This window comes from Hypanus sabinus, chromosome 21 (assembly GCF_030144855.1).
Source record: "Hypanus sabinus isolate sHypSab1 chromosome 21, sHypSab1.hap1, whole genome shotgun sequence".
Taxonomy (NCBI): domain Eukaryota; kingdom Metazoa; phylum Chordata; class Chondrichthyes; order Myliobatiformes; family Dasyatidae; genus Hypanus; species Hypanus sabinus.
This window is the reverse complement of record NC_082726.1, coordinates 7,354,787-7,380,939: the sequence shown is the minus strand read 5'-3', so window position 1 is coordinate 7,380,939 and position 26,153 is coordinate 7,354,787. Positions and strand designations below refer to the sequence as shown.

General features: G+C 39.8%; 1 protein-coding gene across 6 annotated transcripts in view; it reads left to right on the top strand.

Annotated features, from left to right (window-relative positions):
• myo9aa (myosin IXAa) overlaps positions 1 to 26,153 on the top strand; it is a 339,254-nt gene that overhangs the window by 395 nt on the left and 312,706 nt on the right. For 2 of the 6 annotated variants that reach the window (XM_059945899.1, XM_059945893.1), the window contains exon 1: positions 74 to 202. The exons of 2 other annotated variants lie outside the window; for them this stretch is intronic. The gene's annotated coding sequence lies outside the window, so the exon portion shown is untranslated. Of the gene's footprint in view, positions 1 to 73; positions 203 to 26,153 lie in introns of those variants that run through there. 2 more of the 6 variants (XM_059945898.1, XM_059945896.1) reach the window with 1 other exon arrangement.

The following is a 26,153-nucleotide window of genomic DNA, read 5'->3' as shown; positions in this document are numbered from 1 at the left end:
TGGAGCTCATGCGTCTCTCGGTCGCAACCGCCACGCCCCCTCACGCGGCGCCGGCCCGCCCCCACTCTGCGCACGCGCGAGGGTGGCCGGAGTTGCTCGTGCCCGAACGGAAGAGGCGAGGGTAACGGGAGTTGCGGTGCTGAGAGCGGCGCTGACGGCGGGGCCCGGGCTGGACCGGCCTCGGGGGGGCGGAAACAAGCGGGTCGGTGTGGTTGCCGGAATGACGGGGTCGGCGGGGCGGGGCGGGGCGGGACGGTGGGGGGTGAGGGACGGGGAGGCGCGCCCGTTCCGGATAGAGACACTACGGTGCAGCTGGTGACCGGACTCCGACGCCCCTCGCCGCTCGGCTGACAATGCGCTCGGTTCGTGTCCGGCTGGCCGCGGGACCCCCTCTGCACGCACCCATCGGCTCGCCGCATCAGCTTCCATTTATACGACCCACCCCCCCAAAAACCCCCGGCATGAATTTCGCTGCAACGTTACGTTCGTTCGGGCTCGCTTTTAACCCGTTCTCAGGCACAATCTCTTCGAACGTGTTGATCTGTTGCACGTTGGCACTTGAGTTAACATTGTGCCAGCTCCCTTCCAGCACCGCCGACACTGGTATCTTCTGTCCGGCCGCCGCACCAGAGCCCATTCAATATACAAGTTCGCTTCAATTGGCATGGGATACATTGGGGTTGGCTTTGTGTCCCATTTGGCAAGGATACACTAGGTACAGTTGTGCCGCACTGGCAAGGATAATCTCCGCTCACTGTGGCTTTCTGGCAGGTTTAAAAACTCTCTTGCATAAATGTCAAGGATGTATATATACATGGGAGGTTCTATTGTTACCGTTTAAAGATTTTCTCAATAACACATCGGAATTTCTTTTGTAATTTTATCATGGATTTCTGTAGGATGTCGCCTTTCAAGTATTACCATAAAAACATGTTTTCAGCTGATAGTGGAATTTATTTTTGTTAATGTTGAAAGTTGATGTGATTAGGGTACCAAGGCTGTTACCTGATTACATTTTGGACTGGAGTTTTCATTGAAATCGAGGAAGTAAAATCTATCTGATACTCAAGAAGCTGAGAAACACCTCAGTTTCTTGGCTTTTGAAGGGGTGCAGCTTAAATCTCTAAGATGCCGTCATCTCAAACAGTTGTTAATACCTGACAGTAAATTTTGATTAGGCGCTTGCCAGGCAGAGCAGGCAACTGAGTAACAGAGCCAATTTTAAAGTATGGGGACACGAGGTTGATGCTGGAACCTAGAGCAAGAGACAAACACTTGTAAGAAATCAGTGGGTCAACCAGCATCTGTGGAAGTAAATAGTCAGTATTTCTGATCACAGTCAACTAATAGTGGTATTCTAAAGTATGTTGTCATCTGTTTTCCCCTCCCATCTTGGCAAATTAAGTGAGTAATTTGAGGCATGTGTGCAAAGAGAGACTTGAAGCTTTTGTATGTGAGTTGGGAAGATTATATTTGATGGTTTTTGCTACAAAGGGCAGAGGAAAATTGCACTAGAAATTTGGAAAGGGTTGAAATGTGGGAGTTTCTACCACAGGTTGAAGCCAGGTCTTATTAATGGAAATAAGTAGAAGGATGGGTGAAGTGTGTGGGAACAAGGGAGGTACTGAAATGACAATCTTGATGGGCTGAGTGTACTGGAATTTCTGAAATGATTTCAACAAATTGTTGAATTTTCATGGGAATATGCAAGTTGTGCTTACTTGAAATGTCGCTCTGAAAGGAATTATAAATCCATTGTTATGATACAGTTTATCGTAGTGTGGTTTATTGCAGCATTTGTCAGGTCAACAGTGTACAAGAGGATGTGCTTAATGCTGTATTACAAAATACTTCATGTGTAACTTCATCCAACATTTATCTGAAGAGCTTTTTTCATTGCTGCTCAGCCAATCAAATGGCAATCACGTAAGCTCATCATTCCTACTGGGCTACTGACAGCAGCTCACCAGAATCCTCTGTCCTAGACCAGCCTTTCAAGTTGTCCCCAAGTGTAGCCGATTTTCAAGAATTCTTCCTCTCCCAGAGATGAGGTCTTTGGAGCTTCTGTTAGTGTTTCTGTAGCTTTGGGTTTTTATGGGATGGGCTGCTAGCCCATGCCTAACCCCCCCCCCCCTCCTTTTCTTGCTGGGCTTGGAACAGTCTGTGGCTGAGTCAATCAAACGATAATATTTAATCTTTTAAATCACTGATATATGATTACTGCGTCCACAGTTCAATTTTCTGAAGAAATTAAAACTAATTGATAAGGAAAACCAGAGAAGATTTTAAAGTGTGATCAAACAAGTTAGGTGAACTCATGGAAGAGTCCACAAGCAGTTAAAAATATCTCTAATCTAGTTATTACTAAATCCAGTAAGAAACTGAATGTGCATCACTGATATTTGAGGTTCGAGGAACTGATGTATTAAGTGGAAGAAACTCTGTACATGAACAAGAAAGCCATTAAGTCAGATAAATGAGGTAAATAGAACAGTGGGTGGGTGACTTTTGTTAATATCACTGTGATATCAATTGAGCTAAGTGTCCTGCATTCTGTTGTGAATTCATGTGTATCAGCTGTTTTTTCCAGGTTTTAAAAAATTTAGTTTTCTTTTGTGCTATTATTTCAGTTGTAGATTCTGAGCTCAGCTCTTTTAGCTCCACTTTAATCTTGAATTAGTTGCTGGCATCTAATTTGAAGGCTACAAGGTTTTGCTCTATTGACTTAAGGCGATCAGTATATTTCGCTAATCTTCATTTTTTGATTTTCTGCATTTGCCTCAAATTTGTTTGCTTTATAACCATTTCCTTAGTCCTAATATGCTGGAAGATGTTGATTTCTTGAGAGATAATTTATCAAATTGACTTCTGATTGGAGGTCAGTGACCATTGTAACTTGTGCTTTGAGTGTTGGTCATTTATTTGTCCGTGGATTAAATTTGCACGTATGCTTATCTTCATGTATTATTATTGCTTCAGTATAAAATAGAGCATTTGTTCCCTTTCTCATCGAATATTCAAAAGTAATGTTAAAAGTTTCTTTTGAAAAGAAGCTAAAAGCAATATTTGTAGGCTATGTAATTGCCTAAGAGGCAATGTAAAGTCAATTTTCCAAGAGGAGATGGCCATTTAGCTCTCAGGTCCACAAAACTGACTGTCTGGGTAGGCCCACTGTCTCTGCCTGCTCTTGCCCCATTGAACTTGTGTCTGCATGTCTTAACTCCATTCTATTGCCCTTGGTTCAGTCCCTTCCCACCTACATCTGGGACACTTCACATGCTCTGAATCTCAATAACTTTCATTCCCTGGCCCTGACTACGTCATTTTCACCATGGGTGTCCGGTTGCTATGCACTTCTGTCTCCCATCGAGAAGCCTTCAAGCTCTCCCCTTCTTTCTCAACAAAAGACCCAATCAGTTCCCCTCCACCACCAACCTCCTTTGTCAGGTAGAACTGGTCCTTGCCCTCAATGATTTCTCATTTGGCTCCTCTCACCTTCTCCAAACTGAACGGGTAGCCGTGGGCCTTAGCTATACCTGGCTTTTTGTTGGCTATGTAGAACAGTCAATTTTCCAAGCTTTCCCTGATAATACTCTTAAACTTTTCTGCACACATGGACTGCTGCATTGGTGCTGATACGTGCACCCATGCTGAGCTTGTCAATTTCATCAATGTTGCCTCCAACTTCCACACTGTCCTTAAATTCACTTGGTCTATTTCTGACACCGCCACCCCCTTTCTCGATCTGTCTCCATCTCTGAAAACAAACTAAACTGACATCTACTGATAAACCTACTGATTTCCATGGCTAATCTATCTCTTTCCCCCAGAATCCTGCAAAAATGCTATTCTCTTTTTTCAGTTCCTTCATCTCTGCCACATCTGTTCCCAGGATGTGGCTTTCCTTTCGAGGACATCTGAGATGTCCTCCTTTAAAATATGGGGGGTTCCCTTCTTCCATCATTGATGCTGCCCTCACCTGCATGTCCTCCATTGCAGACTACTTTGCTAACCCATCTTCCAGCTGCCTTAACAGGGATTGAGTTCCTCTTGTCTTTGCCTATCACACGTGAGCCTCCCCATCCAACACACCATTCTCAATAACTTCCGCCATCTTCAATGGGATTCTACCACTAAATGCATCTTTACCTTACTCCCCCACTCTCCACTTTCCGCAGGGATCATTCAATGATTAGTTCCTCCTCACTAGTCTTTTTCCTGCAAGTGACAGATATGTTATACCTGCACATTCACCTCCTACCCTCATTTCCATTCAGGACCCCAAACAGTTCTTCCAGGTGAGGTGACACTTCACTCGTGAATCTGATAGGGTTGTTCATTTTATGTGGCTGCCTCCACATTGGTGAGCCCTGATGTAAATCGGGGGATTGCTTTGTTGAGCACCTCCACTCCATCTGCCAAAAGTGGAATTTCCCAGTGGCCAACTATTTTAATTCTGATTCCTGTTCCAACATGTCGGTCCACGATGAGGCCACTGTAATGATGGAGAAACAACTGATATTCCGTCTAGGTAGCCTCCAATGTGATGGCATGAACATTGATTTCTCCTTCTGGTGAAGCACTACCTGGGAGCTATCAGATCTTCTGCTGGAAATTGGAGAGGCACGTTAATGGTTTTAACTCTCTTCTCGTGAGATTCATTCTTCTCCAACTCTTTACCATTCCTACTCACCTGGCTTCATCTGTCTCCTTTTAGCTGGTCCTCTTTCCCCTCCCCCACCTTTTCTGGTGCTTGCTGTATTTTGCTAGAATCCAGTTAGTCATATTTCCCACTTCATTTTGCTTTGCAATATTTTTCATAGTTACTTGATGCGTGAACAAGATATTCTTCTTGTTTTTATTGGTTCTTCTACCAGTAGTCTTTAATGTGCGTTGTGTGGTTTTCAACCCATTGATGAATTGAAGAGTTTCTCTTAATTTACTGAGAAACCTCAAATGATTTTTAACAATTCTTTCAAATTTCATTTCACTCATTGTTGTGAGTGGTTGAACCATTATTCCTCTAGGTATTCTTGGTTACACTCTTCTGTTACAAATGTTTCTATTTGTAAATATTAAAAAGATTTTTAGAAACTGATTGGCAGCTGTTGTCCATGGCCACTGATTACATGTCCATATGTACTGATGTGCAACTTGTAATTAGGTTTGATTTCAAATTCCTTTAAATAGATAGACTTCAGCTTCAAGATCAAAAGTAAATTCTATTATTAAGGCATGTACTTTGTACGTCAACGTATACTGCCTTGTGATTCATTTTCTTGTGACTATTCACAATAGAATAAAGAAACACATTAGAAACTTGAAAAACTACACACAATGACAGACAAGCAACCAATGTGTAAAAGACGAACTGCAAATACAAAAAAAAGTAAGAAATAATATTGAACATGTGTTGTAAAGCCATTGAAAGTGAATCCACAGGTTGTGGAATCAGTTCAGTGTTGAGGTAAACACTTGTTAGAGAATTATTATGTCTGAATCTGAATCAGGTTTAATATCACCGCATATGTTGTGAAATTTGTTAACTTGCGACAGTTCAATGCAATACATGATGAATATAGGAAACAACTCAATTACAGTAAGTATATAACCATATAACAATCACAGCACAGAAACAGGCCATCTCGGCCCTCCTAGTCCGTGCCGAACTCTTAATCTCACCTATTCCCACCTACCCGCACTCAGCCCATAACCCTCCACTCCTTTCCTGTCCATATACCTATCCAACTTTACCTTAAATGACACAACTGAACTGGCCTCTACTACTTCTACAGGAAGCTCATTCCACACAGCTATCACTCTCTGAGTAAAGAAATACCCCCTCGTGTTTCCCTTAAACTTCTGCCCCCTAACTCTCAAATCATGTTCTCTCGTTTGAATCTCCCCTACTCTCATTGGAGACAGCCTATTCACGTTAACTCTATCTATCCCTCTCAAAATTTTAAATACCTCGATCAAATCCCCCCTCAACCTTCTATGCTCCAATGAATAGAGACCTAACTTGTTCAACCTTTCTCTGTAACTTAAGTGCTGAAACCCAGGTAACATCCTAGTAAATTGTCTCTGCACTCTCTGTAATTTATTGATATCTTTCCTATAATTCGGTGACCAGAACTGTACACAATATTCCAAATTTGGCCTTACCAGTGCCTTGTACAATTTAAACATTACATCCCAACTTCTGTACTCAATGCTCTGATTTATAAAGGCCAGCATTCCAAAAGCCTTCTTCATCACCCTATCTACATGAGACTCCACCTTCAGGGAACTATGCACTGTTATTCCTAGATCTCTCTGTTCCACTGCATTCCTCAATGCCCTACCATTTACCCTGTATGTTCTATTTGGATTATTCCTGCCAAAATGTAGAACCTCACACTTCTCAGCATATATGTATACTGTTGCTCCGATTTCTTTCAATTTATTTTGCTCTTTCATACACTTGCTATGAAAAGTTCTTGCAAATACTAGCCTAGGTTATCACTTATATGTAAAGGTATTGCAAAACCACATCCCCAGGAACTTGTAGCAATATTAAGAATTCCAGCAGTACTCCTGGAGATCAGGTTTGCAAACAACGGTGTTGGTATATAGTAATCCTCCTGGGACAGAGTCTGAAACAACATTGCATTGGCCAAGTGCATAACTCCTGGGAGCATATGTATATTATATAATTACATTTAAAATAAGTACTGTGGAAACAGAAATTTAAAAAAATGTAGTGAGATAATGTTCATGGGTTCAATGTCCATTTAGAATTTGGATGGCAAAGGGGAAGAAGCAGTTCCTGAATTGTGAGCGTGTGCCTTCAGGCTTCCTGACAGTAACAATGAGAAGAGGACATATCCTGGGTGGTGGGTGTCTTTAATGATGGACCACTGCCTTTCTGCGGTATTGCTCCTTGGATACTACGGAGGCTAGTACCCATGAGGGAGCTGACTAATTTTGCCACACTTTGCAGCTTACTTCAATCCTGTGCAGTAGCCCTCCTCCTCCCTGTCCCCCCATATCAAAAGGTGATGCAGCCAGTCAGAATGCTCTCCACTTTACACAATTCATCTGTAGAAGTTTTCAAGTGATTTAAGTGATAAGCCAAATCTCTTCAAACTCCTAATGAAATATTGCTGCTGTATTGTCAATTAATTTGTTCTCCGACACCCTCTTTGCCAAATTGCTAATTCATGCTGTAGTGTAGTTCCACAATTATCTTTATTCTATGTTACCTAGGCAAAATGAACAGTATATCTTCATTATGTGAGCTTGAACAGAAATTACTGAAACATCGTTCGTTATAGTTATATAGTTTGTTAGTTATAGATGAGTGCAATTTTTTGGCATGCAAGGAAGGCAATCAATTGTCGATTACTTCAATTTTAGCAATCTTTACAGCAGAACAGGTCTCAAAATCCCTAATAATCCCAGAATCAGATCAGATTTAATATCACTGGTAGATGTCATGTTCTGAAACACCAGTACATTGCAATACATAACATAAAGAACTGTAAGTTAGAATAAGAAATATTTATACTTAAATAAGTGCAAATAAAAGAAAAAATGATAGGGAGAGTAATGCAACTTTCATCAGGTCAAGATGGGGACCTATTAGGGTGGAATGGGCAACAGATCCAAAATCTTAATGTTTTGTGTGTACGTTTGCACAGGGGATATAATAGAGCTGAGTGAGAGGACATCTAGCCAGCCATTTCTACCCCTAATATTTAAATTATATTGATTGGTAAAAACGAACAACAAATATTCATAATATATACAACTACATTATTTTCTAAACACAAAGTATACTGTAGATGCTGTGGTCAAATCAACACATACAAACAAGCTGGATAAACTCAGCAGGTCGGGCAGCATCCGTTGACTGCTCATTTCAACGGATGCTGCCCGACCTGCTGAGTTCATCCAGCTTGTTTGTATGTGTACATTATTTTCTTCCTCTTCTCTTCCTTTCCCTTACCACCACCGTAATTGTTGTTGAAGTTGAGATAGTTGCATATATTGTTCATATACTATATATACTACACATACTGAAGCTGTTCCTGAAATGTTGAGTGTAAGAAGTGTTGACACCCAGGAACTTGAATTTGCTGACCCTTTCCACTTCTGATCCCTTGTTGCAGACTGGTGTGTATTCCCTCTACTTCCCCACCCTGAAGTCCACAATCAATTCCTTGGTCTTATTGACCTTGAGTGTAACATTGTTGCTGAGACACCACTGAGTCAGCTGATCTGTCTCGTTCTTGTATGCCTCTTAGTTGCCATCTGAAATTCTGCCAATGATAATTGTGTTGTTGGCAAATTTATATATGGCATTTAAGCTGTGCCTAATCATAACAGTCATGGATGTAGAGAGAGTAGAGCAGTGGGCTAAGCACATGTACTTGAGGTGCGCCAGTGTTGATTGTCAGTGTTATTTCTGGTCCGCACGGACTGGTCTCCAGGTGAGGAAATCAAGGATCCAGTTGCAGAGGGAAGTACAGAGGTCTCTTGGGCACTGGTGTGATTGTCACCTTTTTGAAGCAGGTGGGAACCTGCAACTGCAGTGGTAAGAGATTGACAATGTCCTTCAACATTCCTGCCAGTTGGTTGGCTCAAGTCTTTAGAGTACAATTAGGTACAGCGAGGAGCAAAGTCCTTTCACGTTAAACCAACTATTCATTTTTATTGATCTGTACATTGGCTTCATTCAGTCACCTTCAAAACATCTTATTACAAGAATAATAAAGGAAATTGCTCTTTGTCTTAAAAATCATTTAAGCCAGGATTCATAGACTTTAGTTGGTGGATCTTGGAGGTTTCCACTTCCAGTTCCATACCATTGATGCTTTATTTTAAAGCTGTTCCAATGAATGTGATAGTGAACATATTACATTTCCAATTGTTTTTCCTGTAATGATTTGTGACCAAAAATAATTATTTTTTATTCTGAAACTGAGGATGCTAATTATAGGTAAGCTGATCAAACTTTGGAAGCAATACTTTGATTCTGTTGCTCAGACTGATTTCTAGACCAGTTGAAATGTGCTTTTGGGATCTGCAGGTTGTTGTAAAGGTAGTGTGGGTATTACTTGATGGACTGACAAAGTAGGTTGAATCCCAATGAAGAGTCTTAGCCCATATTAGTATCCGCTGTCTATTCTATAGATGCAGCTGGTCTGCTGAGTTCCTCCATTATTTTGTATATATGTCTTTGGATTTCCAGCATCTGCAGGTTTTTCTCAGGTTGTTTGTATTGTGAATGGTTCCTTCTGTTTCCGCTTGTTTCCAGTGCAGCAACTGGAGTTACTTGATGCCTTGTTGAATGCTGCTGGTCATTTATGAATGGTCATGAACTTGAGATTCAGTTGCATCTGTGCAAATCTTTTTTTCTCTCTAGAAGACAAGAACCTCTAAATTTTCTTCTTGCTCTAAATCTTTGCGTTTGTGCAGTTTGAACTCCATTGCTTGTTTGGTGAGACTGCTGTTCGATTGTAGGCAATTTGGACTTCCATAGTGCTGAGGATGTTTGAGCTTTTAGTGGGAATGTTAATCTAGAAGAGCATATTAAAACGGGTTTGCACTAAGGTTTGCCAATGAGATTGTAGAATTTTGCATAGGAAGGGTTGCTGGTGTTTCACTTGCACTTTGAGGTGCTTGCTGCACATAATCCATTAAGCAACGGTGATTATTGGTCATGGTAGACCTAGCTGCAGCTGTATTTAAGTCTTGGTCTTTTGAATAATCTTTTCTGTAGTTGAGGAAATGGAGAGCCTGCAGAGAGACTTAGATAGTTTAGGGGAATGGGCAAAGAAGTGGCAAATGAAATACAATGTTGGAAACTGTAAGGTCATGCACTTCGGAAGAAATAAACGGGCAAACTATTATTTAGATGGGGAGAGAATTCAAAACGCAGAGATGCAAAGGGACTTAGGAATTTTTGTGCAAGATATCTAAAGGTTATCCTCCAGGTTGAGTCAGTTGTGAAGAAGGCGAATGCAATGTTGGCATTCATTGCTAGAGGTATAGAATATAAGAGCAGGGATATGATGTTGAGGCTCTATAAGGCACTCGGGAGACCACACTTGGAGTATTGTGTGCAATTTTGGGTTCCTTATTTTAGAAAGGGTATACTGACATTCAGAGAAGATTCACGAGAATGATGCCAAGAATGAAAGGGTTACTGTATGAGGAACGTCTGGCAGCTCTTGGGCTGTATTTCCTGGAGTTCAGGAGAATGAGGGGAGATCTCATAGAAACATTTCAAACATTAAAATGCCTGAACAGATAAGATATGATAATTTCCCATGGTAGGGGATTTCAGGACGAGGGCATGACTTCAGGATTGAAGGATGTTCATTTAGAACTGCGATGTGGAGAAATTACTTTCGAGGGTGGTAAATCTGTGGAATTTCTTGTCATGAGAGGCTGTGGAGGCCAAATCATTGGGTGTATTTAAGGCAGAGACAGATAGGTTCTTGATTAGCCAGGGCATCAAAGGGTATGGGCTGAAAGCAGGGGAGTGGGGATGACTGGAAGAATTGGATCAGCCCATGATTGAATGGCAGAGCAGACTTGATGGGCCAAATGGCCAACACCTGCTCCTACATATTATGGTGGTTGGATAAAAATATTTTGAAAGTGAATTTTATTGATCTGTCTTCACTTGAGGAACAGTAAGATGAGAGAGCGTGGACCAGTTCTCATAGAGTGATCAGAACTGGAGAGAGTGAGCAATTTCAAATTCCTGGGTGTTAATATCTCTTGGGACCTAACCTGGTCCAAAACATGTCAATGCAGCTGCAGAGAAGGCAAGACAGCAGCTATATGTCATTGTGAGTTGAGGAGATTTAGTATGTCACTTAAAACACTTGCAAATTTCTACCGTGGAGGGCATTCTAACTGGGTGCATCACTGTCTGGTATGGGGTGAGGGAGCGGGGCTACTGCAAAGGATTGAGGTAAGCTGCAGTGAGTTGTAAACTTAGCTCCATCATGGGCACTTAGCCTCCGTAGTATCCAAGAATAGTGCTTCAAAAAGGTGGCATCCTTCATTAAGGACCTCCACCACCCAGAAAATGCCCTCTTCTCATTGTTACCATCAGGAAGGAGTTACAGAAGCCTGGAGGTACGCACTCTGCGATTCATGAACAGCTTCTTCCCCTCTTCCATCTGATTTCTGAATGAACACTACCTCACTACATTATTTCTGTTTTTGCACTACTAATTTAATTTATATATGACATAGTGCCCATAAAAAGTATTCACTCCCCTTAGAATTTTTTGTTTTATTATTTTACAACATTGAATCACAGTGGGTTTAATTTGGCTTTTTGACACTGATCAACCGAAAAGACTGATGTCAAAGTGAAAACAAATTTCTACAAGTTGGTCTAAATTTATTAAAATTATTAAACCAAAGTAATTAATTGCATAATTACTCACCCCCTTCAAGTCAGTATTTAGTAGATACACCTTTGGTAGCAATTATAGCTTTAAGTCTGTGTGGAGAGGTCTCTCTCAGCTTTGCACATCTGGACACTGCAGTTTTTCTCCATTCTTTACAGACCTGCTCGAGCTCTGTCAGATTGCATGGGGATCATGAGTGAACATTCCTTTTTAAGTCCAGGAACAAATTCTCAATTGGATTGATGTCTGACTTGGCCACTCCAGAACGATTTTATTGTTTGTAAGCTTCACCTTGATCTTGGGGTCATTGTCTTGCTGGAAAACAAATCTTCTCTCACGTTGCAGTTCTCTTGCAGACTGCATCTGGTTTCCTTCCAGGATTTCCCTGTATTTTTCTGTATTCATATTGGCCTCTACCTTCACAAGCCTTCTAGGGCCTGCTGCTGGGCCCACAGCACAGTGCAGCCACCACCATGCTTCAAGGTAAGGATGGTTTTTTTTTGATGTGCAGTGTTTGGCCAAACGTAGCATTTAGTCTGTTGGCAGAAAACTCAATTTAGGTTTCATCAGACCATAGAACCTTTCTTCCAACTGACTTCAGTCTCCCACATGCCTTCTGGCAAACTCTAGCTGAGATTTCATTTGAGTTTTTTCAACAGTGGCTTTCTCTTTGCCACTTTCCCATAAAGCTGCGACTGGTGAAGCACCCGAGTGACAGTCTCCCATCTCAGCCATTGAAGCTTGTAACTCCTCCAGAGGTGTCATAGGACTCTTGTTTGCTTCCTCACTAGTCTCCTTCTTGCACAGATGCTTAGTTTTTGAGACAGCCTGCTCTAGGCAGATTTACAGCTGTGCCAAATACTTTCCAATTCTTGGTGATTGACATAACCACTCCAAGGGGTATTCAGTGATTTGGAAATTTTCTTGTATCCATAACCTGACTTAAGCTTTTCATGTACCTGTTTGGCACAGCTTGTGTGCCGAAGGGCCTGTATTGTGTTGTAGGTTTTCTATGTTTCTGTTAACCTTTTTGTGGAGCTGCTTGGAGTGTTCTTTTGTCTTCGTGGTGTAGTTTTTACCAGGATCCTGACTCACCAGCAGTTGGACCTTCTCCAGGTGTACTTTACAACAATCAATTGAAACACCTTAACTGCACACAGGTGATCTCCTTTCAACTAGTTATGAGACTTCTAAAACCTATTGGCTGTACCAATGATGATTTGGTGTGTCATTAAAGGGGGTGATTATATTTCTAATTAATTTAGGTCCCTTTGTATAGTTAAATTACTGTATATATTTAAATTAATAAGTGATATATATATACACACACATGTATACTGAAATTTAGTTTTTTGTATATGTATTGCATTGTACTGCTGCTGTAAATTTAACAAATTTCATAACATTTGCAGGTGATATTAAACCTGATTCTCAATGATACCCCCTGAAGTTTGAAAAGTGATATTTTCAAGGATCTCCTTGTGGATCTTGCAGGGTTTTGCTGAAGAGATGGGTTTCATTCTTGTACTTTTGGTTAGTTCCGCTCCAGGATGTAGCTTGTTGGACATGATCTGCAATACTGCAGCAAGGAGGTTTGAGAAAATTGGTGAATTGATATCATTTTGCATCTCTCCATTAAGTTGCAGAGTCATGTATCTTGGAAGCAGCCCACTGAGCGGAACTGAACATTGGGCATTCAATTATTGTATTTGTGCCTTTCATGCTCATTTAATCTTTCTAGATTGTACCCCACACTTACATACTGTGGGCAATTTGCTCACCAACCCAAACTCTGTGGGAAGAAGCTAGAGCACTTAGAGGAAATGCATACAATTGCAGGGAGTACATACTCTATCCAGACAATCTCAGCGGTCAGGATTCTAGTGACCATGCACTGCCCCCAACTGATAGATCCATAGATTAGGATCCCAGTTAGCAGGCTCTTCTCAATTAAATTGTATTATATAACATTCTAAGACAGCTGAATTGAGAACAGTTTGCTTTAATCTCCATTGGTTGACAGCCGAAGGTTTTTGAGGAGTTTTAGTACTGATCAAGGAGAATGTCACAACGTCCTTCAAGCAGGTATCTTGGAGGGCTTATTTAGTAAGGCAGTCTGGGTAGAGGTAATTTATGTTGGTGCTGGAAGCGTGGCAACACTTTGAGGTTGCCCAGTACAATCCTTGCTAATTTGATTTGATTCAGCTAATGTCTGTCACTGTTTGGATGAACATGTGACGAATAAGCCAGTCTCTCAGGAATAAAAAGGCGCAATCATATGATGGTGTTATAGGTCTCCCAATAGCTAGCAGGGATGAATTTAATTTTCATAATGTTAACAAGGGCTTCCACATTGATGGAGCCTTAGATAGGGCAGAATTTGTTAAGAGTTCATTCAGGAGAGGTTTTCTTGACACAATATTGTACATATTGGACTGGAGAAGGGGCTATACAAACTTTGTCTTTGGAAGTGAGCTTGGCCAGCTAATCAGAATTTCAGTGACAGAACATTTTGAGAACAGTTGTTAGAAATTTACAAGTTTTCTGGTAGTTATGGATCAGAATAACATTGGGCTGACTTCAGGGGGAGGGTGAAAGTGTTAAATTGGGAAAGATTACAACCACATCGGGTAAATCTAAACATGATGTGGGAGTCGTTCAAAGGCAAGATGGTCAGAATTCAGAACCAGCACATTTCTGTGAGGAAGATGGCAAGGTGCAGGAACCTTGGATGATGGAAAGAGTTTGCAAACTTAGAAAAAGTGAAGTATATGAAAGGTTCAATAAGCCAAGATCAGATAGGGCTTTGGATGGATAGAAAGGAGACAGGAGAGAGCTTATAAAGTGAATTGGGAGGACTAAAAGATGTTGAGACAGTCCTTGGTGAGAAGGATTGAAGAGAATCCCAAGGCATTTTATACATATTTAAAAACAAGAATGTGTTGATAGCATGGTAGTTCAATGAAATCCTGACTCACTGCCCCCCCCCCCCCCCCCCCCCCGGGTGATCTCTGCTGCTGTCTGACTCTTTGACCATGTGCTTACCCAGACCCACTACTACAGCTATGTACTATGTATCCTTCCTGGGAACATCTTCATCACCATCTTGTACCACATGGTTTCCAGATTCATTTTCGTTCTCAAGCTATCCACCAGAAGAAGCAGGATCTCTCGGGGCCACCCATTTTAACTTTGCTTCCCATTCCCATTCCTACATGTCAGTCCATGGCCTCCTCTACTGTTACGATGAGGCCACACTCAGGTTGGAGCAACAACACCTTATGTTCCATCTGGGTAGCCACCAACCTGATGACATGAACATTGATTTTTCGAACTCCCAGTAATGTGCCCCTCCCCCTTCACCATTTTCCATCCCCTTTTCCCCTTCACCTCATCTTGCTTGCCTATCACCTCCCTCAGGTGCTCTTCCCCCATTTCTTTCTTACATGGTCTTCTGGCCTCTCCAATGAGATTCCCCTTTCTCCAGCCCTGTACCTCTTCCACCAATTAATTTCTCAGTTCTTTACTTTATCCCTCCCCCTCTGGTTTAACCTATCACCTTGTGTTTCTCTCTCCCCTCCCCCACCTTTTAAATCTACTACTCATTTTTTTTTCTCTAGTCCTGCTGAAGAGTCTTGGCCTGAAACGTCGACTGTACTTTTTATCCATTGATGTTGCCTGGCCTGCTGAGTTCCTCCAGCAATTTGTGTGTATTGCTTGGATTTCCAGCATCTGCAAATTTTCTCTTGTTTGTGACGAAGGATAGGTGGGACTACACAAAGACAAAGATGGGAATTTATAGTTGGAGCCAGAGGAAATGGGCAAGGTTTTAAACAAGTACATTTCATTGTCACTCACTGAGGAGTTTGTTAATACTCTAGGTCACGTTGATAATAAAGAGGTGGTGCTGACATTGGGGCTCTTGAAGAGCATTAAGATCAGTAAGTCTCATGGCCTAATGGAATCTGCTCAGGTTATGAGAGGCAAGAGAGCTTGTTGGAATCTTGACAGATATCTCTTTGGCCACAGAAGCCTGGAAAATAGCCAGTCTTGTTCCTCTGTTTAAGAAAGCCATTAAAAACAAACCAGGAAATTATACACCTAGTGGCCACTTTATTGGGTACACTTGTAACTAATAAAGTGGCCACTAAATGTTTGTTGATGCAAATATCTAATTGGTTTGATCTCATTTGGAGTATTTTGTGCAGTTCTGGTCACAACATTACAGGGCAGATGTGGAGACTTTGGAGAGGGTGTAGAATACCAGGATATTTGCATGGATTAGAAATTATTAACTGTAAGGAAAGGTTGTTCAAACTTGGAACATCTGAGAGTGAGGGGCAATTTTATAGAAGTACATAAAGCTATAAGATTTACAGGATAGATTTTTTTTTGGAAGAATACAGATATCACGTCCTACAGAGCATAGCTTTAAGCTGAAAAGGAAATGTTTAAAGGAGGTTTACATAGAATTTATTTTAACACGGACAGTGATAGGTACTGAGGGAGGTGGAAGTAGATATGATATTAACTTTTAAGTTGCATGTTTAAGAGAGGCACTTTAAGTAGGGTCTTGGAGGATATATACCTGTTGCAGGCAGATAAGTGGTTTAAATTGCCATTATGTTTGCTACTCATTGTGGGCTAAAAGGCCTGTTCCTGTGCAGTACACATCCATCATACGTCTTGGTGGATGGAATGTACATTACCACTCTGGGTAAGGTCGCTTTGGTGGGGAGGATCCTTGTAATTGGTGTTGGGTTGTCTACAAGGGACAAGACTGAGTTAAGCTTTCTTGCAGCAGCCTTTCTGTTACTGTTGTTTCAGGATGAAGCTGATGGGGATTATAGATGGTTTTGACAGTTGTCAGTCCAATAGGCTCCAGCACCAGTCATGATGTGGGTATTCTCCAATCTTTTGATGTTGAAGCTTGTATAAAGAAAGTTGTCAGAAATGTACTTTACCTATGACAAGATGATGGTTATGACGTGTGCTTCAGGCATTTTTGTTGTAAGTAAGGCTCAATGGAGTTGGCTTTCCCTATTCCTTGCTGGTTGCTCCTTAAGGTATTCTTAATTGGGTAACTACTGAGGCAATTATTAAAATATTGTATCTCTTTCTACTGCTGCAAAGTCAACACGGAAATGTCCTGATGTTTTACCGTTTGTTAACTGTATTTGAATTGCTCTCCTGCAGGAACAATTCTGATATTAAATGAAAATTGCTTTTAGCAGTGAATGGATGGCACAGTGCTCTTACCTCAACTCTGGTGACTTGAATTGAGTCTGGTGCTTGCTGGCTGTGGGTTTACCTCCTTAGGTGCTCTGTTTTCCTCCCACATCCCAGAGGTTTACTGGTGTAGATTTATTAGCTTCTGTCAGTTACTCCCAAGTGGTTGGTGAATAGGGATGGAGTTGATGGATATGAAAGAGAACAGATTACAGCAAAAAAGTGTGGAAATGGGAATGACTGTCTCTTATGTTTAAAAAAAATAGAAAAACTATTTATAAAATGTCCGTGACTCCTTTATACGTGGTATTGAGGTGACTTAAGTGTGTCAAAGGTCTTGGAATTACAAGTTTTAGTGTTTATTTCAAGTCATCCATGAGAGATTAAAGGGTAGTGTTGTTTAAAAGGATCTAGGTGTCCGTGTGCACAATTTTCTACAAATTAACACGCAAGCCCTGCGAGCTAATAGGAAACCATTTTGTACATTGATTTCTCTGGAGTGGATTTGAGTAAAAAAGTGAGGAAGTTCTTCTGAAATTAAATCAGAATCATGTTTAGTATTACTGGCATATGTCATGAAATTTGTTATTTTGCAATACATAATAATTTAAAAAACTCTTAAAGTCACAATAAGAGATATAATTTAAATAAGTAGTGCAAAAAGAGCAAAGCAAATTGAGGTACTATTCACGGACCCATCCATTCAGAAATTTGATGGCTCGGGAAGAAGCTGTTCCTGAAGCGTTGAGTGTCTGTTCAGGCTTCTGCTGTGCATCGCCTGGTGTATTTAACTTGCCTTTCTTGCCCTCAGTGTCAAGCAAAGATAGGTACCTGTGATGGAGTCTGTTCCTTGAGAGATAAAGCAAATTGGGCCTGTATTATCCTGAATTTAGAAGAATAAGGTTAAATTTTACTGAAGTGTACTGTTTTTCTGAGGCCTGGTAGTGTAGAAGCAGGCTTGTGCATCTTGTGGCTGGGTTCTTGGAGAAAAATTATGTTTTATAGTTGCATGTATTAGGTCAGAGCCTTAAAATTAGGGGTCAGTCCTTCTGGAAGATAGAATATTCTGTCACCTGGAATGAGGTGAATCTTTGGAATTTTTGTACTGGAGGATGGAGGCTCAATTACTGACTTTATCCAGGAGAGGAAATGATGGATTTTGACTGTCTTGGTTAATATAGAGAAATGGCACTGAGGTAGAAAATCAGCTGACATCTTGTTCTGCAATAGGACAGACACAAGCAGCCAAATGGTCTGCTCCTATTTGTTATGTTTGATTGTGGTTTGTAGCTGAGAACTGTTGAGTGAAGGAGCTATGTAAGCAAGCAGCTTGTGAAAGGATTTCAAACTGTGTTTTGACATTGTTGACAATACATCCTGCGAACACTGGGTGTGTAATAGAAATTGCTGTTTTATAAATGGGTGGGTGATGGAGACACAAGATCTAATTATAGTGTGAATATGTTACTGGGGTCATTCAGAAATAATCAGAAAATTTCCGGCTCTGAAGCCATTTTTTTAAATGACTGTTGTTATGATTTTTTTTCTGTGGTGCACCTTCTATGCATAAGCAGTTTTGATGGATGTATGCAAACTCCTTCCTTTCCTAATCTTTCTATTTTATTTTGTACTCTGGCATTTTTTTTTACAATCCCTGGTATTGATCCACCTTGTGCTGTCCATTGGTTTGTCTGTGATTTCAGTTTTCATTTTCCTTTGTTTATAATCTCTGAATTGATTAGTATAAAACTGCTAGACCGCAAGACCAACATTATTGTATTTCTGCAGCCAAGGACAATAACTTATTTCTGATTTATGGGATTTGGCTCAGTTCTTTTTAAATTAACTGTAGTAGAATTATAGGAACAAGCTGAGTTTGTTTTAAAATACTAACAATGTAACCAATGTCACTAATTTCCACGTGATCAATGCATTCTTCCTCCACTTAAATTTTTGCCTGTTTGTGAAGAATTCTGTCCAACAGTATATTTTACAATTTTATTGTTCAGTCAATGATATTTTTACTTGATACACTGAGAGTTGCGATGCGATGTGACGACTTTTTTGTCATTGTATGTTGTAGTTTGAATTGATGCAGGATAAAAAGATTTTAAGCTAAGCATTGTAGTGTGTGGTGATAAATGCCCTCAGGCTGGTGCATGAGTTAGTGCTCATGCCCCGATTCTGTCAAAATGGTCTGGAAGTAATCACTGAAGATGGACTCTTTTTGTTAGGATTCTGTACATCTCTCTTATAGTCGGCTTTGCAGAGCTTCTTGATGAACACTCAGCCTTCGCTGCAATTTTGGTGTCATTGATCATCAGACAGAAGCTGCCCAAAATGACTGTTAGCTTGAATTAACATAAAAACATTACAGAATTAGAAAAAAATAAAAACACAAAATGCTGGCAGAACTCAGCAGGCCAGACAGCATCTATGGGAGGAGGTAGTGACGACGTTTCAGGCCGAAACCCTTCATCAAGAGAATTAGAACCTTCACAGAATTGGAACCTGATTTTCAAGTTCCTTGAGGATCAGAGAAATATTGTGTTGCGGCAGGGTAGTGTGCCAGTTAGCATGATCCTATTGCAGCTTGGGGCTTTGGAGTTCAATTTCAGTACCCTCTGTAAGGAAGAATTTCCCATGTGTATGTGGGTTTCCTCCGGGTGCCTTGGTTTTCTCTCTCAGTCCAAAGGGTACCAATTTGTAGGTTGATCGGCTATTGTAAGTTATCCTGTGATTAGCTCGTGTTAAATTGATGAGCAGTGTAGCTCTTTGGGCTGGAGGGGCCTATTCCGCGCTGTATCTCTAAACAAATAAGCAAACAAATGTCTTAATCATGTAGTATCTGCATGAAGAAATTTTAGCAGTGCACTGTGGCTATCCACCTGACACTAAGTTAATCTATCACTGATCAGATTTGAGATAATTTTATCAATAGGTTGCATATTTCTGTGTCAGTCATTAATTCTGATTCTTTATTTTGCTCCTTTAGACAATTGTTAAAATTAAAACATTCATTTCTGATGCCTAGCGTAACTTGTTCTTTCTTGTCATTTGGACTCCTCTCAATGCCTGTTTCCATTTTTATGTTCAAGAATTTTAATGTGCTTAGTTAAAGATGCATAAAAAATTATCAATACATTCAGTGAAAGTGAGCAATGCAAAAAATTGTTGAGTGTTACAGCTGATAGTAGCTGCAGTCTTTTGTTTATTGGTAAAAGGTGGCAATAACCTATGTGCTCAAGAATAACAATGATATACTCTGAGATTGTGCAACAAAATTGCCTTTTAAATTGCTAAGTCAGTCGCTATGTTCAGAAAATTTATAAATTGTTTTCTTTGTGTTAATTAAGATGACTGGTATTGGTCCTTTAATTTCTCATTCATGACTAAATGTATTTCAGCTTATTTAGCCGGGGAAAAATTACCTAAATGGAGCAAGTCAGTTCTTTCATCTTCCTTTAATTTATTGCAAAATAAGCCCACTTGTATGTTAAGGGAAATACTTGGGAAAATACCCAGTTGCCATTGTTTTTCTGTGCAAACTTGCCCATTGAATTTCATAGCAGATGCATTCTGATGGTATGTTTGTGTCTTGTATTAAACATTTTATCTGTGAAAAGAAAATGATCCACCACAGTTATTCAACAGCGAAGCCAATGTTAGACACAAATAGGGAGGTGGCGTGCTGGGTGAATGAGCAAGGCTCCTGTGAAAGCAACAACAATTCTTTTTCAACTTCTTTTTAGTTACTCAATATTGTGGCTATAAGACTTGGACATGATGTTACAGTGTTATTGGGTTGGCAGTCAGAGTTGAGTCCCTTCTTCGCCATGTTCTCTCCAGTCCCAAGACACATGAATAGCTGCATTTTCTCTGATACACAAGGTTTGTTAATTTGGAAAGGAGAGCATCAGTGAAAAAGAATTTGAAGATCAGATTTCATAGGCGAAAGATGATGTGGAAGGGCTTCATTGGGATAATGGGACAAAGTGTGGTGCTTGGTGGGATTGGAGTAAACGCTGACAGATTAATTCATGCAGCTGGCCATGCTCATTGTGGCTCCCCAAGATGTAGTGTGTCAGAGAGAGTGCCTCTCTCGGAATATGCTGGAAGCTGGGAAATCTGACTGAAAGGACAGCAATGTTCCCAAGGGATATGTTTTGGCACTGTTGCTTTTGATTTGTGTTTATGACCTAGACTTGGGAATGCATGCTGCAGTTTTCTAATTTTGTGGATGACACATACCTTGGCAATATTGTAAACTGTGAGGAGGACGGTGATAGATTGCAGCAAGGTGTAAAGAGGTTGATGGAATGAGATGAAAATGTGATGTGGTGCAGTTTGGTACAAGAGTAGGAGAACTGGGAGAAGACAGCTTTAAAAGGGGTAAAGGAACTGAAGGATGTGTGCACAGATGATTCAGTGAAAGTGCATATTATCAAAGCTGTGAATAAGGCATACAAAGTTCTGCCCTTTATTGGGGCATAGATTATAAAAGCTGGAAGGCTGGCTGTAAGTTAATGAAACACTGATTCAGTATCAGTGTGAGTGTGTTCAATTTGTGTCATTGCCTTAGAGCAGGAATTCCCAACTTTTTTTAGGCCATGGATCCTTACCGTTAACTGAGAGGGGTCTATGGACACCAAGAGTCAGAAACCCTTGCCTTAGAGGAATGATGCCAGGTTGTTCTTAACAGTCAAGAGAATATTTGAGAATTATTCCAGGGTAATTAACTGCAGTATTCTTTTCCAACTTTCTTCTGTTCTTAGAATTATTTAGTATTGTTTCTGTTGAAATATCATCTACACCTTCAGACTTTGCTGTTATTCCTTACTGTGCAATGGAAGCTAACCTAAGCCACGATTTTAAAATATGATTTCAAAGAACAGGTGTCCTCTGCTTTACGAATGTTCACTTTACGCCACTTCACTTTTACAAAAGACCTGCATTAGTAACTTGTTTTCGCATTGCAAAGAGGATTTTCACTTTTACGAAAATTTTTCCCATATAAATTAATGATTCTTTGCTTTATGCTATTTCGGCACAAGAAAGGTTTCATAGGAACGCTCTACCTTTGTAAAGGGTGGGGTACCTGTACAGGGTAACATGGAGAGATTGAGATTGCCTTCTTTAGAGCACAAAAATATGAGGGGATGTAGAAGTACATAAAATGAGGGGTCTGGACTGAATGGATATTGGGAAGCGTTTTCTTTGGTGGAAGTGTTGAGGATTTGAGGTCACAGGTATAAAATTAAGGACGAGAATTAAGAGTCTCATGAGGAAAAATAAAATTAATGCAGTTTGGAATGTGAAATGTATTGCTTACAAATGTGGTGGAGGCAGCTTCCATTATGGCTTCCAAACCATTATGGCTACAATTCGGGGACTTAACTAATCTGTTGCTTTGGTAGAGAGCCATCATTGACAATAGGCTAAACGGCTCTCAATACTGTGGCCATTCTGTGAGCTCTAGGGTGCACAAGTATCGTGTTTTTTTTATTGGTTTATTATCAATGTTCACAATTTGCATGATAATACATGATAAAACCATATTTTATTATCCATTTGATGTTTCTTTTCAATCCCCATGTTATTACCTCATTCAAAGTTTAATTTTTGTATGTTGAAATGTTGCCCATCACTTTGGCAAAGTTGAATTACATTAACTTTTTTCATCCATAGCACTGCCATTTCAGTATCCTCTTCCAGTTCCCTCTAATTCTAATAATTATTTAGCATCTTCCTGTTGAAATACCTGTATCTTTACATTTGGCTGTGGTGACAACCTAAAAGGATTTTCTTTTAAATGTGATTATAAATTAATAAGAATTTATACAACAAATCAGTAGGAATTGTGGAAAGAGGCAGGGTGGAAGCCTATGAGTTTTTTTCATCTGTTGGGAGGGGGAAAGATGGGGATGTTATTGATTTTAAATAATAGAGGCAGAGAAAAAATGAAGGATATAGTACTGGAAATGTTGTAATTTCTAAGGTGGAATTGAAAATCATTACCCCTTCTAACTAACATTTCCATCAGTTGTATAATTCCGATTTAGTAGTCTAAAGGAATGAATATGGTTAGCACCTGCCACTTGAGTAAAATGTAGTTGAATTTTTTGAGTCAGAAGAACATTTTCACTGCCATGTTTTTAAATTAGTTTTTAGTAAGATCAGTGTTGTGCAAAACACTTAAGTCATGCAAAAGTGTAATAATGAGATTTGGTACCTCTGAGGACAGCAGGTACTCACATTCAATTGACTACTTCTGCTGGTTCTCTGTGCTCTCCTATTAAATTCCTTCTTCTCCAGTCCTGTATCTCTTTTACCAATGAACTTCCCAGCTCTTAACTTCACCCATCCCCCTCTCAGTTTCACCTTTCACCCTGTGTTTCTTCCTCACCTCCCCCACTTTCTTACTGACTTCTCATCTTTTTTTTCTCCAGTCCTGATGAAGGGTCTCAGCCAGAAACGTTGACTGTACTCTTTTCCATAGATGCTGCCTAAGTTCCTCCAGCATTTTGTGTGCGTTGCTCCAATTCTTCATCCCCTCTTGCATTTTAATTTTTTTTATTTCAGTCTGCACTGTAGCCTCATGAGCCTGAGGAACAACATCTTGTCTTCCATCTGTGTATTATGCAGCCCTCTGGACCTGATGTTGAATTTTGTGTTACCAGATGTGGCTATATTGTTTAGGCTTTCATTTTTCATTATTTGGATATAACTGCCATTTTAATATAATTGCTGTCATGACAGCTTTCAGTTGAACCCTATCAAAGAAATTCCTTAAACTCTTTATACCTCCTTCACTCCGTAGAAAACAGATTTGTCTTCTCACGTTTGCAGTTCAGATGAAGTGTCCTTAACTAGAAACAGTTTTGTTGTTTGTGGTTTGGGGCACTATTACTTTAAAAGTTGAATCTGCAAAATGGGTTAGGTAGCAAAGTTAAAATGTTAGTTTTCTATTTGGTTATTAAATCAAAAGTAATTATTGAAAGAACATTACATCTGCAATGTCTACAGCTATCTACCAACTTTGCGAAGATAAATCAAATCCCAGTGCCCAGGAGTGTGTAAAGATTGCTGTTTTTAAATGATTGTTTTTTTCAAAAATGATTCTTGGTATAGAAATAAAAAATGAAAGAAGAAACCATAAGTTCACATTGGAGAAGCCAGAGTATTTGCTTCCTGTGTATGAGCTTCTGTTGAAGTAATTTCTCATTGTTGAAAGGAAGCCAGTGTGCGAGAGGGTGAGAAAGGGAAGAGACTGCTATATATGGCACACCTGGAAGACAGTTTATTCAAAAGGGCAGACTACATCCCAGTTTCCTGATTAACTCTCCTTCAAAAATCAAAAAAAAGAATCAGTCATTAATATTTTTATCAGTTAACACAAGCTTCTCTGCAAGTCTACAGAACATGGTGGAAAGATCAGTTGGAAGTCCACCCACATCCATCATGCAAACTGTGTAAAGACCAAACTATTTAGCATTTATGTGTATTGCTGAGCATCCAATTTGGGAGGAAAATGCCTCTGTATAAAGGCGTGGCTTGGCAATTGGTAACTGCTAAATATGAATTCATTATACTTGTAACAAAAAGATTTGGAACCAACCTGAGTAAGGGAGATATTTACTGATTCAGTTGCAATTTTTGCTTGGTCATCTGTGCATGCATAAGGTACATTGCAGGTTGAAATGTGTTTTGCTGTTGTGTAACCGTTGAAAGGTGAACCCCGTATATAGAGTTAATAGCTCTATTAACGTTGATAACAATAGGATACTGGATGGCCTGTTTTTGCATTGGTGTTTTTTTGGCCATTTATTTTACTAATGTGCCTGGTTAAATCTGTGGTTGTTTGATTATATTTTAATGTGGTATTTATTCAAGGTTCTACCTAACCTTGGAAATAGTCTAGTTAGGAACAATTTGGGGGAACGGCTAAGAATCTGTGTTGGATTCTGATGTTTTTAATCTAAGGTTCTTTCAGAAGTCAGGAAAGAGGCACAAAACTTGTTGCTCTGTGATTGTTTTACCCAGCATTAAAAGAACAAAGCATTGTAAAACAGACAGTTATAGAGGGCTAGTAAATGAAAGGAGAGAGAAGCAAAAAAAAAAATGGTGATGTGTGGTCAACTCTTTTCACATCCGTAGATAAGAAACATTTATTTCAAAGTTACAGATGAGTCAACAAGTCGGGTGCCCCCTATTCAAATAATGCAGCATCAGAGCAGTTTCCAGACCTTTCCCAAATCCTACAAATGTAATCACTGGGGGATACCCAGAACAACAAGATGACCACTGGGAAATATGCTAAACAGTTACATGTACATAAATTGTTAGAAAAAATACAAGCAGGTGTGTAATTGGCAAGTTGCAAAGAAGATAACGGTTAAACAGTCAGTTGGAAATGGAGATTGGTATGACATGTTTTACTCTTTCAGCATGGCTTCATAACCGTATGTAGATGTGGCATTGGATAGGAGCTCTCTGGCCCTGCTGTAATACACTCCTGTGTGATGTGAATGTTCTGTTTCTGTTGCAATCTAGGATGTATTTCAGATGAAATTGAGCTTTCTTTTAGAAAAGAGTAAATGGAGAAATAAAAGCCATACAAGGTACATCTCGATAGGGTACCTTACAACAGAATGAATCTGCTTAAAGTTTAAAGGACAAATGAACTTAAAATGCAATGATTTGCAAGGGGATTGTTAAATGATTAGTGTTTATTCTCATACAACTCAATAGACTCGAGACTCAAACCACTAACCGAGTTTACAGCAATTATGCAGTGTTTATTAGTGTTATTTAAGTTGATGCAAGTGATTCTGGGTAATACTGAAGACTTTGCAATTTAGAAATTACTGAAGAAGAAAGTTGGGAAGTTGCAAGGCCTGCAAAGGTCACTAATGAAATCTTTGTGGAAACAGACTTTGTTTTCAATGTTGACAAGCTAAAACATTTGATGACGGGTACAAAATGTGGCCGCAATAGGCATTTTGATTCTCTGGCACTGACATGGAACTTGTACTCTTACTGGTGTGAGAATCATGCTCATTGATGACTTCTGTGGGTGATGAATTAATGAAATGGATTTGTTAGACTTTCAAACATAAGAGATATATAATTTTCCACAAGAAATTAGAGAAAAATTATTAAGGCGGAGTAGTGAATTTTTTTAGTATTTCACCTGGAGACTACCCAGTATTGTGCTGTAGGTTTCCTATGTTTCAATGTAGATGAATAATGTAGTAGTTTTGCCTCCACAATGAGATATACAACTGAAACTAGACAATGTTTTCAATTGGATGTAAAATAAAAATTATTGCCATTACTTTCAAGAGGAACAGATGTGTCCTGCATGGCCTCGTCAGTTTGTATCCCTCACCTCAATACAGAAATTATCTTTTTTTTAAAACACAATTGTTCAAGAGAATTTGCTGTATACAAATTGACTGCTGTTATTCCCTCCATTAACAATGAGAGCACTCAAAATTCATTAGT